The following is a 16,481-nucleotide window of genomic DNA, read 5'->3' as shown; positions in this document are numbered from 1 at the left end:
ACCAAGAAGAAACTGACAAGTAAGAATAAGAATGTCAGTGCTAATAAATAGGTTACCCTGTCAGTTACTGTCTTTATTTTTTCCTCCTTCATTGGTTTTTGAATCCCACCCCAAAAGGCAGCCACAGTTGACCGGTAGGTGTTCCTATCACCTCTGCCTAAAATTCACAACACAGGGACTAAGTCTGCTTCTCAGATTCAAAGTTATGTAACAGCCAGAGAGTCTCTGATCCTCAGAACTCCAACTTCTGAGAAGAAACCTGGCCCCTCGGCTTCAGTAGCAGAGCCAGGTCTCCGGAATCCCACAGCAGAGTTTTTGCCCCTACAGATCTTTCTTCTGCTTCCCTGGGTCCTGAGGCATGGCTCAAATCACCCAGAGATATAGCTTCTGAATCATGACAATTTATCCAGAGTTCAATTACACTGAAGCTCTCTAGCTCACAATGTGTTTCCCCTGCCCCCTTTGCATATTTCACTTTCATCAAGTATCCTAATGTCCTTCATGGAAGTTTTCTTTTGCCTAGGACCTGGCATAGGATCACAAACTGCATTTAACTTGGGTCTCCTTTAAACTGAAACAGTTCTTCAGCTTCTTTGTCTTTCATGACATTGATATTTTTGAGGAATACATGCCAACTATTTTAGAGAATATCCTTCAATTTAGGTTTCTCTGGTGCTTATTCACAGTTAGATTCGGATTCCGCCTTCTTGGCAGGGATATGACATCCAGAGGCATGTGACACTCACCAGCCCTCATTGGTGATATTAATTTTGACCCCTTGTTTACAGTGTTGTCCAGTTTCCCCAATGATTTGTTACTATTTTTTTCCTTTTGTAATCAATTATAAAATCTGAGGAGAACAATGACACACTTTGATTTCAGGAACGGACTCATGCATTTGATTGGTTAATAAATTATTTGCTGAGCACCTGTTACTTGCCAGGCATGGTGGTGGCACTGGAGATACCGCAGTGGGAAAAGTTATATCCCTGCCCTGGGGAAATTTACATTCTAGTTAGGAAAGGCAGACAAAGAGCAAGTAAATAAAGCATACACTGTGTACTCTGGTGACAAGTGCTTCCAAGGAAATAAACCAGAGACAGGGAGGGAGGGTGGGGGAGGAGCAATTGAAGCTGCTACTGCTGTCATAGCCTTCAGCCCACAATCCAAAAGGGTATAGAGACCTTCTAAAGCAGAAATTGTATCTTGTCCCTTCCTGCTTAAAATCCAAAAAGTAACATGCTCTCTGGACATCCAGGATCCTCATGGAGTACCCCAGCCTCGCCGCATTCATCTCTTGTCATCCTCTCGTGCGTGATTTATGTGCTGGCAATGACACCTATGCTCCCTCAAATGTGCCCTGATGTGCCTCCCATTTCCGTGCCTCTCACCTCACGTGGAGGAACTCCTCTCCCTGTCCATTCACAACACATCCCTGGGACCTTCCCCTTCAATACTGAGGACTAGAGACGAGGAGGGAAACCTGTCCACAAATTACCATTCTGACCAAAATGAAATGATCTGAGAATTCAACTATTTACAATTATCTGTTTTAAACATCATTTTATACACAATTTTGTATTATATACAAAGGTACTTTGTTACAGGCTTCCCTGGTGGCACAGTGGTTGAGAGTCCGCCTGCCGATGCAGGGGACGCGGGTTCGTGCCCCGGTCCGGGAAGATCCCACATGCCGCGCAGCGGCTGGGCCCATGAGCCATGGCCGCTGAGCCTGCGCGTCCAGAGCCTGTGCTCCGCAGAGAGAGCCCACAACAGTGAGAGGCCCGCGTACCGGGGGGGGGTGGTGGTACTTTGTTACATTTTTAACTTACTCTAGGCAGAGTACTTAATGAAACATGTTTGATTTTTCCCTCTTCTCTGGGTTAATTAAAGAAATTAATTTGCAGAGAGATAATTCCATATGATTCACACACAGACTAAGAAAAATTAGCAGGCATTTCTTTAGCAAAGACAGCTTGTAAATAAACATCATGAATATGTGCACACCCACAAGTAAGTAAGGCAGAGTTCCACCTACATAAATGGTCTGAGTCATGCTTCAATCCAATTCAACAAGTCATCTCTAAGTCCTAATAAGGTGCTCTGTCGTCTATTCCGTGCTGCAGGAGTTTCAAAAAAAAAGGGTGGAATAGGAACCTCAGGTTCCTATGTTCCTGGGTTAGACAATGTGGTAAGACGTTAAAATACATGGTATCATTAAAACCGTTGCAAAAAAACCTTGGGACTATTGTTTAGATAATTAGACATAGTTACATAAACAATTGCAATTTTAAGTATGAGTATTTAACAAAGCTAAAATTGCACCTCTTGCACCACTGTCCATTTTTGTTGTATGTGTGTATATGTATATTTGCTGGAGGAAAGGAGGAATTGGTTGGTTGGATGGCTTTTAGTTTGTTTAACCAGAGGTCGTGCTTTGTGGACCAAGATGGTGTCTTTACTACGTGCTGTATTTGCACTTTAGAAATGCCTGGCATGGGCCTTGCCTCTTCCCTGCCAACAGGACGGGAGTGCCCAGCTGCCTGGCTGTTCTTCCACAAACTCCCTCCTCCCCAGGCAGCAGCTCACCTGACAAGGTATCAATCTGTGGCTATGACTGATCAGAACACCACTTACCTGGGTAATCGTCTCTAATTCTTGTAAAAAGAAGACTCTTACATTTCCACCTCCAGCCTCTCCCCACACAAAGATGATTTTCAGATGACAAAAGAAAAAAAGAGCCAGAACAGCAAGAGAAGTTGGGAAAGAAAGCTGCAGGCCCAGACTCATCCCATAGGTGAGCTCCTGAGGGAGTCAAGGGGAGGCCCCACTGAGGGCCTGCTTCTTTCTGCTTCCTGCTATCTGCCCACGTGACAGAAGAAGGCGACAAACTCACCTGCACACAGACCCGCCTCCTGCCTTTAATACCGGGAAGGCTCAGTCCTTTAGGTCCGCCCACAGAATGACAAATATCTGCCCACTTTTCACAACAGTTTCCGAGTGAGTTGTTCTTAAATTCACTAAAATTTCAGGATTCTGTTACTTAATGCTGCGCAGATACAAAGTTTTGTCATGAGAGAATACTAGGGCAGAAAAGGAAGAAATGCCTTCCATTTCAATATCCAGATCCTCAACTTTAAATGTATTTAGGTAGATACCCTGAAGACCTCACAGGCTTTTTCTAAGAAAGTAAAATTGCAAATTTACAAACGTACATCAACTTTTCCACTTTAACAAGAGCTCCAAAAAGTAGATTGATTTGTCGCAGGTCAGAAAATGAACTTATCACCCAGGTAAGATTCGTACCATAAATCAATTTCTCCCACAATAATATAAAGAGAAAGATACCATTAAGCCCAACCTGAAATAAACTATCAGTATGAAACCATACGAAAAATGGCTGTTGGAGAAAATTCTTTAAATCTTCATAGACTTAGATGAAAAAACAGCTACCCCTAGGCCCACCTGCCTTGGAGAGGTACCGCCTTAGAGACAATGAGAATCCTGTATTCCTCAAAGAGGTGTGAACTCCACCTGTGATGTCTGTAGAAAGCTCAGCTTTCAGAATAAAAAGTTTTAGATGTTCATTTTCCTTTGTCACTGATAGGGAAATGATTAGTTACTGCCTGGGTCAGAGAAGGGAAATGAACTTGCAGGCTTGTGTGAAAACAACAAAATGCTGTTTTTCCATAACAGTTGATTAAGAACACGCTGTCCTAAGTGCAGTGGAGTGAAACGTTCCTTCCTGGTTCCCAGCTCTCAGAGGAGGAAAGAGCAGCTCTGCAGGCTTGGCCTTCAATGAACAAAGCTTGGGGTTCGCCTCCCTGCAGAGACACTGCATCCGGTCACTGCCACTCTGACAGCCTGGAGTAACTGATGCCTTAGAGACTCAGGAGGACAGAAGGCCCTCAAGATACTTGACGGTGTCCTGAGTATATTTCACAGAGCAGATTACTAAAATCAGATAGGTTTTGTAAAGAGAAAGAAAGCCAAGAAAGCTGAGTAACTTACACCAACACTGTTGTACTGTAGCTATAAATCCTCTCATGTTCCTGGGAACCCAGAAGCATGTTATGTCTGCTTTGATTAGAGAGAAGATTCTGAATAAGGTGGCCTATATAAACAGTGACATATTACCTGTCTAAAAACTGGGATATAATCTGACAAGTATAAACACACGTCTAGAATCTACCAAGCAGAATATTTGGAAGCAAGGACAGTCTCACAAAATCCAGGATGTGTCATCACCCTACCTACTTAGCAAGATCCCCAGGCCCCCACTCTGGAGACTTAAATCAGTAAATCTGGGTGCTGCCTGAGAATCTATATTTTTAACAAGCACTTCGAGGAGATTCTTATGTTCAGGCAAGTTTGGGGAACAGAGGAGTGAGCCAATTATATCCTATAACAGAGTTCTCCTTAAGATACTTCTACATTTAAATCCCATTTAGTAATACCATCAATTATGTTAAGCTTATAAATGGTAACAATAATGAATATCTGTTTTCCCCCAATCCCTCAAATAATAAAACAATTTTGGTAATACCCATTTTAAAGAAAGAGGCTAAGTAACTTGTACAAAGTCACAAGCTAGTAAGTGATTGGGGGTGGAGGGGAGGGCGTGGGATTCAAACAGAGGTGTGACTTCAACAGCTGTACCCATAACCATTTATTTACACATACAGCCTTCTCTTTCACAAGTATAGATCCTGTTAACAAGTGATAGCAATTGATTTAGAACCCAAAGTAAAAAAGATTTTAGGAAACCATTTATGAGCTACTAGTACTTTCAAATTACTGGCTGTATAGAGACCCAGGGATCCAGCAATATCTCTAACAAAAGGTTTTTATCCTGTGCTGCCCTCAGATTTCTACTTTAAGGAAGTTTGGATCCTAACCTCCATACCTTTCCCTAGCAAGTAAAAAAGATGCAATCAAAAAGTCAATGACCGCACCCAGAAAAATAATTAGCTCAGAGGAATTACAATGTGCTATAATTTAGCCCCAAATCTGAATAATATATCAGATGGAGGGCTACATGTTTATACTGATCTGTAAAGAATTTTAAGATGTGATATTCAAATATTTTCATAACTGCCCTCTTCTATCATTTCTAACACTGAATTTAAAAAGCAAAAAAAAAAAAAAAGAAGAAAATCAAACTTTTCTACTCATCCTGCCTAAACAAAAAAAAAAAAGACTAGATATGTCAAATGAACAGTGTCACTATGCCTCTTTCTAGCCTCAGGTTAATTAAAAGTCACTCAAGTTTGAAAAGGATATTAAAACCAGAATGAAAATCAAACCCATGATTCATTCAACAAGTATTTACTGAGGGCTTTCTATATGCCAGGCATTGTTCTAGGTGCTATAGATACAGAATAAAACAGAACAAAAACTCCTGCCTTTAAGGAGTGCACATCCTCCTAAGAGGATATACAGTCTAAAGAAATAAGAAAATAAATAATTTGTCAGACGGTGAAAGGTGCAGCAGGGAGGTCCACTGCCTGGTCCCCAAAGGTCTCCCTAACAAGGGGCCATCTGAGCAGAGGCCTGAGGGAGACGGGGGGCAAGCAACACAACATCTAGGGGGCAGCGCATCCCCAAAGAAGAAGGAGTGTGTCCAGCAGACCTCCATCCCCGCCCAAACCACAATCCCCCCAAATTTTCTATCTGCTCAGATGGTACCACACTTCTCCTAGTTGCTCAGGACTGGAACTGAGCTGGGCTCCTTCCCCTCCCTCACATCTCCCATCCTGTCAATCTGGTGGTCCTGTGCACTGTGCCTCCTAAATAATAATCTCCATTCCACACTTGAGAAACAGGCCATCATAATAAACCTGGATGGCTGCAGAAGCCTCCAAACTGGTCTCCCCATATCTTTTATGCTCCTAGCCCCCAAATCGAAGCTCCACTAAGAAACCAGAGTGATCTCTTAAAAACACATATGAAATTGCATCAAGGCCCTTTTCTAGCTCAATCCTTCCCACTGCTCTTTGGAATAAAATCTGGATCCTGTTAACATATACACACTACTATAAATATAAAAAATAGATAATCAACGGGGACCTACTATATAGCACAGGGAACTCTACTTAATATTCTGTAATGACCTATATGGAAAGGGAATCTGAGGGAGAATGGATATGTATACATGTATAACTGAATCACTTTGCTGTGCACCTGAAACTAACACAACATTGTAAATCAACTATATTGCAATATAAAATAAATACTAAATTTAAAAAAAAATCTGGATCCTGGATGTCCAGGCCCTGCCAACCTCTCTGAATGATCCACATCCCTCTGTCTCCAGAGCTTGCTGGCCTCTGAGCTACCTTGGCCTTCCTGCAGTCACTCTAAGGAGCCTAGCTCCTTTCTGCCTTTGCCCATGTGTTTCTTCTGTCTGGAGAGATGCACTCCTCATCTCCCCTGGCACACTCTCCTCTCATCCTTCAGATCTCAAGCTAGAAGCCACTGCCCTAGGGTGATGTTCTGATCTCCCTATCACATGCGATCCTACACTGCACACTTATTATACACTGTATTTCTCCTAGCACCATCACAACTATAATTAAATCATTATTTCTATAATTTAATGGCTGCCCTGCTCCAATAAACCAATCTATGGCGACAAGGACTACATCAGTTGAATTCATTTTTGCGTCTCCGAATGCCATAAAAATAGAAGAGTTCAATACATATTTGGGAAGACGTTAAGCCTTCCTCCTTACACATCCCTGTACTCTCTCGCAAGGAAAACAAAGAGTTGCATTTTTCCTCTGCATCGTCCATGCCTCACAAATTTGTCTTCTAATAACAAAAGTTAGGAACCATGAAAAAGCCATGTTGAAATGACAAAGTTCCAAACTGAGAAGGCCCAAGTTGAGCCATTTGGACCACTTTTATTTTTTTGGCCTCGCCACTCAGCGTGCGGGATCGTAGTTCCCCGACCAGGGATCGAACCCGCACCTGCCGCAGTGGAAGCACAGAGTCTTAACCACTGGACCACCAGGGAAGTCCCTTGGACCGTGTTTGTTTTTAGCTTTGTTTCATGTTATAGAATCATCTTCCTAAAGGGAAGCCCAGTAAGCAGAGCCCACCCACTCCTCAGACCTCACAAGTCGGTCACTAACTCCTCAAGGAGCAAATTAAAGTAACAGGAAAGAACAGAGAACCCTGGGAGAAAGGACTTCCCACTGGTCCACAGTTATCAGAATCTTTTTCACTGTAATTAAGGCTAACAGGAGGCACTCGCTCTATGACAAGAAGTAAAGGGGCGTTGCAAGGCCCTCATACCACGCAGCTTACAGTTAACGGCGGCCACACTTAGCTGCACCCTAACCAGGAGCCAGCCACTTGGCAAAGTGCTCTCCTCGTGCAGCACCTCATTTAACTGAACTGAATCTTGGCGACCACCCCATGACCCAGGTGACTTTATCCCCATCTGATCACGGAGGCCGAGGAGGTGAAGTCACTTGCTTGGGCTCACAGAGCTAATAAGTGCTGCGACCCAGGAATCAGAAGCAGCTCTGTTGGGCTCCAAATCCTCAGCAAAGTATGTCATTTGGGACCCAGGGTCCTAGTACCAGTGTGCCAGTACCCAGAGTGCTGACACTGAGTGCGAATCACTTGGCTGCTCTAGTCCCAGCTCCCTGGCTCACAGGATCAGAGAAGGGGAGTGATTGGCACAAGATCACACAGCCCGATGGTAGCTAGGTCCAGCCAACAGCTCCATCCCTGTCAGATGGTCCTTCTGACAGAGAGCACCTCCCCTCACAAAAGCTCCCTAACATCCTTAGAATAAATGCTCCAAGTCAAGCTTTTCTAAGGAACGCTATAATGTTATAAAAATCCTAAAGTAGCCCTCAGAGGGGAGTGAAAGGAAAACAGAAGGACTTTATCACTCTCCTTTCTTGCAGCTGCCACTGGTCTGAATTCACACAAACAGCCCCTTGTCTCTGCGCTGCCATGCAGTTCTTCTAAGCGACAGAAGCCCAGGAACACAGAGGCCCTGGGCCCCGGCCAGCTAGAGCCGAGCTAAACAGGCTAAAAAGCAGGCGGTTCTGACACCCTTTAATCAACCACCACTCACTCTGGAGAAGCAATAAACACAATTCTGTACACATGATCACGCTTCTTTCTGTACGAGAGCAAGTGGAATAAGGCCTGAGCCATCAAAGTCACCCGTGCGCCCTGAACAGCACCCTGATTTTTATGATCCCGGTGGCAAAACCATCACTGCATCCAGGTCAGTTTACCGTGGACTCCAAACCCCTTGCCCTCTTCCAGAATGAGGCAGCTAACAGCCAGCAGCCCGGTATACACCACCTACCAGCCACTGCTGGGCCTGCCAGGCCAGACCAAGGCAGCAACTATATGCACCTGCTGTGTGGAAGCTCTTCTGGAGAAGCACCTCTAAATGGCCTCATTTAGGCACTTCAGGAGCTTCAAACACCAACACGCGAACATCCCGGAGCAACCACTGCCAGGAGAACTTCTGTTGTGACGAGGCCTCCAGACCAGCAGCTCCCCTGGTTACCGTGAGCCCCAGCTCAGCCTGGGACGGACGAGGCCCACGTCATCCCCCAAGACAGAGCCCATCAGGGACAACTCGCGGAGGCCTGGCTGAAGGTGGATTCACCCACTCACTGCAGACCCAGCCGCCCAGCCAGAGCCACCGGCCACAAGGCGTGAGCCCCCCAAGGGTGCTGTGCGGTAGCAGTGCTCCATTTAAAACTCATCAAAAGCCACTCGTTCTGTGAGACCTTCTGTTAAGTGAAAATAATGCCTCTGAGGGCACCTCAAATATTCAAAGAGCTAAACAATCTGAGGGTATCAAAAGGGTCACCATTTGGGTATGCTGCCCACACCTGAGGACTGAGATGTAGGGGATATAACTTTAAGGGGTCCCCACTGTTCCTGAGGGAGGAAGGGTGATTGATGTGAACCCTAGAGCTGCAACCTGGGGCAAGTTACACGAGCTTCTACCGCTCACTTCCCTCAGCAGCAGGTTGGGGTTAACAACTGCTCTCGCGGTATCACAGTGGAATAGCATGTGAGAAAAAGGAAGTCACTCTCTGGCACAGTGACTGGCACGTAACAAACCATAAACGAATGCTCGCTTCCTTCTTTAAGGCTTTTGAAGAACTTACTCTCTTCAGTATTATGCATTCCTTTTCTTTTCCCTTTTATTAATTTCTCAAAATCTTCTTTCAAAACTAACAAGCCGGGCTTCCCTGGTGGCGCAGTGGTTGAGAATCCGCCTGCCGATGCAGGGGACGCGGGTTCGTGCCCCGGTCCGGGAAGATCCCACATGCCGCGGAGCAGCTGGGCCCGTGAGCCATGGCTGCTGAGCCTGCGCGTCCGGATCCTGTGCTCCGCAAAGGGAGAGGCCACAACAGTGAGAGGCCCGCATACCACCAAAGAAAAAATAAAATTAAATTAAAAAAAAAAAACAAAAAACTAACAACCCACATCTACTCTAATTCCAGCAGTTCAGTGTATTTTCCTTAAGGACATGTGTGGAAAAGAATGTCAAGATGTATGTCCAATGATGGGCACTCCATCATTATTTGTGACCTTCAAAAAAAAGTAACAGCTACTAACTAGAATCCAATTACAGCACTTACAATATAACAGGTAGTTCAGTGAATGCTAATAAAAGGAAAGTGCTTTAAGGTATAACTTTACGTAGTATGATCAAACATGGATTAAAAACTTAAATAAACATATATAAATAAATATATATTACATATATGCTAGCTTTGATATCCAAATAATTTACCAGTAGCAAGGAAAAAAGGAATAAGGGTGGGAGCATGCAGTAGGCAAAATAACGCCCCCCACCCCCGCCCCCCGTCCACATCCTAACCCTCCAGAACCTGTGACTATGTTACCTTACACAGCAAAAGGGGCTTTGCAGATGTGATAAAGTAAGGATATTGACATGGGAAGAGTAGCCTGGATTATCCAGGTGGCCCCAGTCTAATCACATGGGTCCTCAAAATCAGAGACACTTTCCTGGATTTGACTACAAAAAATGGTCGGGGAGAAGATGGAGGAAGAGGCCATGGGCCAAAGAACACTAGCAGCCTCTTGAAGCCAGAAAAGGGCAAAAGCCTCAGACATGTTGATTTTAACCCAGTGAGACCCATGCTGGGCTTCTGACTTGCAGAAGCATTAAGATAATAAATTTGTGTCGTTTCATAACACTGACGTTGTAGTAATTAATTATACCAGCAATAGAAACTAATAGAGAAGGAAAAGGGGTAAATTACTTATAATTTTATATCTTTCCTGATAATCTGAATATTTACTGTATACATTATATATATATATATATATATATATATATATATATTTGCTTTTACTCTAACACTTATTTAGTTGGGGAGGAAGGGAAGAAATTCTTTGCCCCGTTTCAATGTCATGATTCCCCGATCACAAAAGCTTTCATACAGCACTTGTCTCCTCCTGCCTGAAAAATTGGGCGCTCTCCTTCAGGACCAAACAAAAGCCTACTTACACAACAAGGCCCAACTCAAGTGATGCATCCCAGGTCAGGGCCTCCTCCTTAGGGGTCTCCCCTGCAGCTGACCTTAAGGGGGCTGCGCAGAGCTCTGTCAACCCTGCTGGATGGTGAACTCCTTAAAAACAGGGCTTGAGGCTTATGTGCCTGTGCAAACCCAACTCCTCATAACACGCATAACATGTGGTTAATGATCAAGTGTTTGCTCAGCTGAAAAAGACTACTGGATGGCACTAAATCCAAGCCAATCTAGTAAACCCTGGTTTTAAATTAACAAGGAGTCTTCTGCTGGGAAAAGACTGTTGTAACCTCACATGCATTATCCAGCTATCTGTTCCATAATGTACAAGTTATATCCGTCAACCTCACAAATCACAGTTAACAGTTCATAGTTAGACCCTCCTTCAAAATCTAATTTTGAGGAGACTTCCCTGGTGGGGCAGTGGTTAAGAATCCGCCTGCCGGGCTTCCCTAGTGGCGCAGTGGTTGAGAGTCCGCCTGCCGATGCAGGGGACACGGGTTCGTGCCCCGGTCTGGGAAGATCCCACATGCCGCGGAGCGGCTGGGCCCGTGAGCCATGGCCGCTGAGCCTGCGCATCCGGAGTCTGTGCTCCGCAATGGGAGAGGCCACAACAGTGAGGGGCCCGCGTACCGCAAAAAAAAAAAAAAAAAAAAAAAAAAAAAGAATCTGCCTTCCAATGCAGAGGACGGACACAGGTTCGAGCCCTGCCCTGGGAAGATCCCACATGCCGTGGAGCAACTAAGCCTGTGCACCACAACTACTGAGCCTGCGCCCTACAGCCCACAAGCCACAACTACTGAAGCCTGTGCGCCTAGAGCCTGTGCTCCGCAACAAGAGAAGCCACCGCAGTGAGAAGCCCGCGCACCACAGCAAAGAGTAACCCCCGCTCACCACAACTAGAGAAAGCCCACAGGCAGCAAGGAAGACCCAACGCAGCCAAAAATAAATAAATAAATATTTTTTAAAATCAAATTTTGACTTCGATTTACAAAGGATGGTGGTTATCAAGAGACACTGCTTCAGAGCTCCAGGGCATTGAATTTACAGTCTGAATCTTCTAGTTCCTGCTGTAGACATTAGTGAGTTATATTTAAATTATACTGGCTGTAGTGCTGAAGTTAGCCTTCCTTCCTCCCAGCAAATCAAAATACCGTGTTTCCCCAGTAGGATATTTTCTCATCCATTCTAGGGAAAAAAAAAAAATCACAGCACAGTTGTTATGGCTGAGATTTAAAACAATCCCAAACAGAAGTCCACTCCATTAATGACTGTTTTAATGGCAAAGAAGCCAGGAGAGGAGACAAAGTGACATCTGATTAAATATTCACATACTAAAGACTGCATCCGCTAAAGCACGAACCAGAAGCTTTTGTCTTAATCTCCCAGCAGCAGTCTGTTTAAAATTATTAGAGCATCCATCTCTATGGTGATAGTTATTTCCATTGCTCAATTAGAGGCCAAATACTGAAGAGGCTACACTCCTGTGTTTGAACAAGACATCTTATATAACCAATGACTTCACAAATCCTTATCCAATCAGGGACAAGTGACAGACACTGAATTCTTCATGGGTATTTAAGCCAAAGAACATTATTAATTATTCATTTTTGTTGGTGGTTGTGTTTTCATCTTAAAGTCAGATTTAGTGGGGTATAATTTACATGCAATAACTTATCGTTTTTAGATAACAGTTCTATGAGTTTGTACCAAAACATATAGTCATTTAATCATCACCACAACTGAGATACAGACTATTTCATACATTCCAAAAAGTTCCCTATGCCCTTTGTAAGTCAATCTTCTCCCTCATTCCCAGCCCCAGGCAACCATTGATCTGTTTTCTAACCCTATACTTTTGCCTTTTCCAGAATGTCATACGAATGGAATCACACCGTAAGTACCCTTTTGAGTCATACAGAATGTACCTTTTTGAGTTTGGCTTCTTTCACATAACATAATGCATGTGAGATTCATCCAGATAGTTGTGTTTGTTCTTTGTTAGTACTGAGTAATAGTCCATTGATATCCAGTTTGTTTATCCACTCACTTGTTGAAGGACATGTGAGTTTTTTCCTGTTATGGGCAGTTAGAAATAAAGCTGTTGCTGGGTATTCCCTGGCGGTCCAGTGGTTAGGACTCTGCACTTTCACTGCCGAGGGCCCAGGTTCAATCCCTAGTCGGGGAATTAAGATCTCACAAGCAGTGAGGCACAACCAATATAAATAAATAAATAAATATTTAAAAAATAAAGCTGTTGCAAATATTAGCCTACAGGTTTCTGTGTGAGCAGAGGTTATTTCTCCTGGGTAAATACCTAGGAATGAAACTGCTATTTTGTATGGTAAGTATATATTTAACTTTGTAAAAATCTACATGTTTCCCAAAGTGGCTGTACCATTTTACATTAAGAGTTCAAGTTGTTCTGTATCTTTGTCAGCACTTGGTAATGTTTATTTTTGTTTCATTTGCCTTTTTTTTGTTTGTTTGTTAACTATAGGTATGTAGTGGTATCTCATTGTATTTTTCTTTAAAAAAAAAATTTTTTTTTGGCCACACCACACATCTATGGTTAGTTCCCCAACTAGGGATTGAACCCGTGCCCTCGACAGGGAAAGTGTGGAGTCCTAACCACTGGACCACCAGGGAACTCCTGAAATAATTTTAGACTCACACAGAAGTTGCAAAAACAGTGGAAAGCTCCCATATATTCCCCTCTTATCTTACATAACCACAATATAAGTATCAAAAGCAAGAACTTGACATTGGTACAATACTGTTAACTAAACTACAGACCTTGTTCAGATTTCATTAGTTTATACATGTACAGTTCCTGTCCCCTTTTTTTGCATACAGTTCTATAAAATTTTATCACATGTATAGATTCATATAAACACTACTACAACCAGGATATAGATCTGTTCCATCAAAGCACATTCTATTTTGAAAAGACCTTTTTGGTTTTGCAAACACCATCTGCTGGAAGGGACTTTGGTAAATGATGACTTTTCTTCTGCCCTTTTTCCTTGACCAAATTAAAAGTCTGTTATCCAAAATTAAAAAGAAAGAAAAAGAAAAGAGAAACAGACTCACAGATACAGAGAACAAACTAGTGGTTACCAGTGGGGAGAGGGAAGGGGGCAGGGGCAAGATATGAGGTAGGGGATTAAGAGGTACAAACTCTTAGGTATAAAATAGGCTACAAGTATATTGTACAACACAGGGAATATAGCCAATATTTTATAATAACTATAAATGGAGCATAATCTTTAAAATTTGTGAATCACTATGTTGTACACCTGAAACTTACATAATATTGTACATCAACCATACCTCAACTTAAAAAAATGAAAAAAAAAAAGTCAGTTATCTATTCTCAGACTGTGCTGTGCAAACCACTGTTGACAGAGAAGTTCACTTTTCTGGATGGGTGTCTGTCCTGTTCATTCTTTCCTTATTATAGACCAATCCCAGTGCAGGCAGTATGGATAAAAGGTTGAAGAGAAAGCAATAGTTCTTGTCTTTAAAATAACTTAAGGGTAGAGAGGTATTTACACACACACACAATTACAAACTGAGATAAGTACCATCCATGAATAAAAAGTAAAAGGTCCAATGAAACTTAAAACATGATCTGGTTTGGACTGGGAGGACATTGTGATTTAGCCTCATCCTGAGACTTTGTATTTGAGGCCTTTCCACAGAAAGAGGGCATCTAAGTATCTGAGCTGTTGAGCAGTGAGTATGTAACCAACAAATTCTTAGAGCAGAAGAATATAAGGAAGCCCTCCAGTGCTGAGAAATCGTACCAAGGACTGCTTATCTTCTTAGGTCAATGCCTGGCCCCAAAGATATAGAGAATTGGCACCTGCCCATGTGTTACTTTAGGGATATCTACAGCCCTCAGTGTTTCTTTCCAACCACCTACCAACTGCCACAGTGAACCAAATCCACCATTAGAGATCTTTTAGTTATAGAGGCATCCCTCTGCTCTACACTAGTCACAGTGAAATGCCATCAGCAATGGGGGACATAGGAAACCCCCACTGGCTTCTGGCTGATGGCTGGTATGACCCTCTCCTCCTGTCCTGGGGGACCACTTCCACATCTTCCAGGGCAGAGTTGCTCCCTCTCCCCTTGTGTCCTCACTATAGCTGGTTCATGTTTTTATCAGTGGTAATCTCTGTTTGTTCCCACATTTCTCTCCCCTTCTCTACCAATAGCACAAACAGTCCGACCCATCTCTGTATCTCCTGGCATCTGCACCCCAGCTCCCATGCACACAGTAGGTGGTCAATAAATGTTTTGTGAATATTCAAGGCACGACTATCAGATTACAATGTGTGAAGCGGGCCCTTGAGGGAATGAATGGGTCTCAACATGAAAGACACCCATGGAGGCATGAGACAGTTGGTGCATTTCAAGAATTGTACCACAAGGTTCTAAAGGTAACAGCAGGATGCTTGGGCACTGGACAGAGGGGAGGGCAGGACAAAAGGAGATGTGTGAGGGAGTAAGAGATAAGATGTGCCCACACACGATGAAGCTCAGGACCAGCCCAGCGTGACACTTGCCGGGAAAACAGCAGCTAGACTGTGGTGGAGAGCAAGAAGGGAGAGGGCAGGCTCTTTCTCCGAGACTTCACTTCCGAGGGCATTTGCCATGAGCTGGGCTCGGGGAGAGACCAGGAATTCAAAAGGAAGTAGGCATGTGCAAAAGCTGCTGTGGGACTCAGCCAGGAAATCAGGAAGAACTGAGAGCGAGAGAATAAAAAAATTTCCCAAAGCAGCTAGTGTGTAATACATGCTTCTGCCTCTTTCCAGAGAGACTCTAATCTTTTCCTTAAAGTCACGCATGGCTTCCAAAACACCCTGGGGCCGTCTGTGCAAAAGGCAATGACCTGGGTCTGAAGGCCTGGGAGTGCTGGCTACAATCCTGAAATGCCTCCTGAGCTAGCCAGAGGCAAGGAAGTCTCCAGGCCCACAAATACAATAAGGCACTGCTCTTGGCCCTGCACTAGTGGAGCCTCTCACACAGAGAAACTGTTTACATTCAGTGATTAGTAAATGCAGGAACTGACAAATCAAAACTCTCACTGTTTTGCAATCTTAAAACAGTTGTTTGGGGCTTATTTTAAAGTAGCAGAAAACTATTCTAGCCCATGTTTGCAAAATCACTAGCTGCTGCAATAAATGACCACATGGCTTTTAACCAAGACTTTCTCTTAACCAGCACCTTGACCTCTGCCACCCCAAAGCAGACCAGGGTGATACGTGGACATGAGCGTTAAACCCCCTAAAGAGGGGAGGACACCACGGGCAGCCACGCTTCTCAGGGGCAGCCAGCTCGGAGAGCCACCAGGTGATGATGTGAAATATATTCAAAAACTAATAGGGATACCCTTCTTATCAGTTTTGCTTGCAATTTTTCTATTATGTTCGTATATGGGTAATAAGTGCTACCATTATGATGCTAATTGCTAAAAACTTTGAGCTCCACAGATGCAGGATGCTTAGTACTGGCAGGTCTCGGTCCCGCAAGTTCAAGTTACAAAAAATTGTTTTCACTCTCTGTGTTAACCAAGGTTTCAACCCAATGTCTGGTAACACTGTATACCACAAGGTACTACAGAAACTGGCAACCACTGGGTGGTTTTCAGGTGACTCTGGGGAAAAGAGCAAAGTGAGGAAAATAGCCCTTCTCAGCTCCAGTTTAGAAAGGTCACCAGACACTGCAATGACCCTCTCTGGCCCCCAGAGTACTATCAGCTGAAAAAAAATGCACAGCCTAAAAGTTGAGAATTATGTTTTATCCGGGAACCTTACTGAGGACTATATCCCGGGATGGCAGCCTCGCAGATAGCTCTGAGGAATTCGTTCAAAGAGGTAAGGTAGGAGCCACAAGATACAGGAACTTTTACTGGAAAAAAAA

The 16,481-nt window shown here is 43.7% G+C and overlaps 1 protein-coding gene across 13 annotated transcripts in view; it reads right to left on the bottom strand.

Moving 5' to 3' along the window:
• The window catches only part of SGMS1 (sphingomyelin synthase 1), a 305,701-nt gene that overhangs the window by 186,490 nt on the left and 102,730 nt on the right, over positions 1-16,481 (bottom strand). For 4 of the 13 annotated variants that reach the window (XM_059054011.2, XM_067025107.1, XM_067025111.1 and 1 more), the window contains exon 4: positions 16,376-16,469. The exons of the other annotated variants lie outside the window; for them this stretch is intronic. The gene's annotated coding sequence lies outside the window, so the exon portion shown is untranslated. The remainder of the gene's footprint in view (positions 1-16,375; positions 16,470-16,481) is intronic. 13 annotated transcript variants of the gene reach the window in all.

Source organism: Kogia breviceps, chromosome 2 (assembly GCF_026419965.1).
Source record: "Kogia breviceps isolate mKogBre1 chromosome 2, mKogBre1 haplotype 1, whole genome shotgun sequence".
NCBI classification, from domain to species: Eukaryota; Metazoa; Chordata; class Mammalia; order Artiodactyla; family Physeteridae; genus Kogia; species Kogia breviceps.
This window is presented reverse-complemented; position numbering and strand designations above follow the sequence as displayed.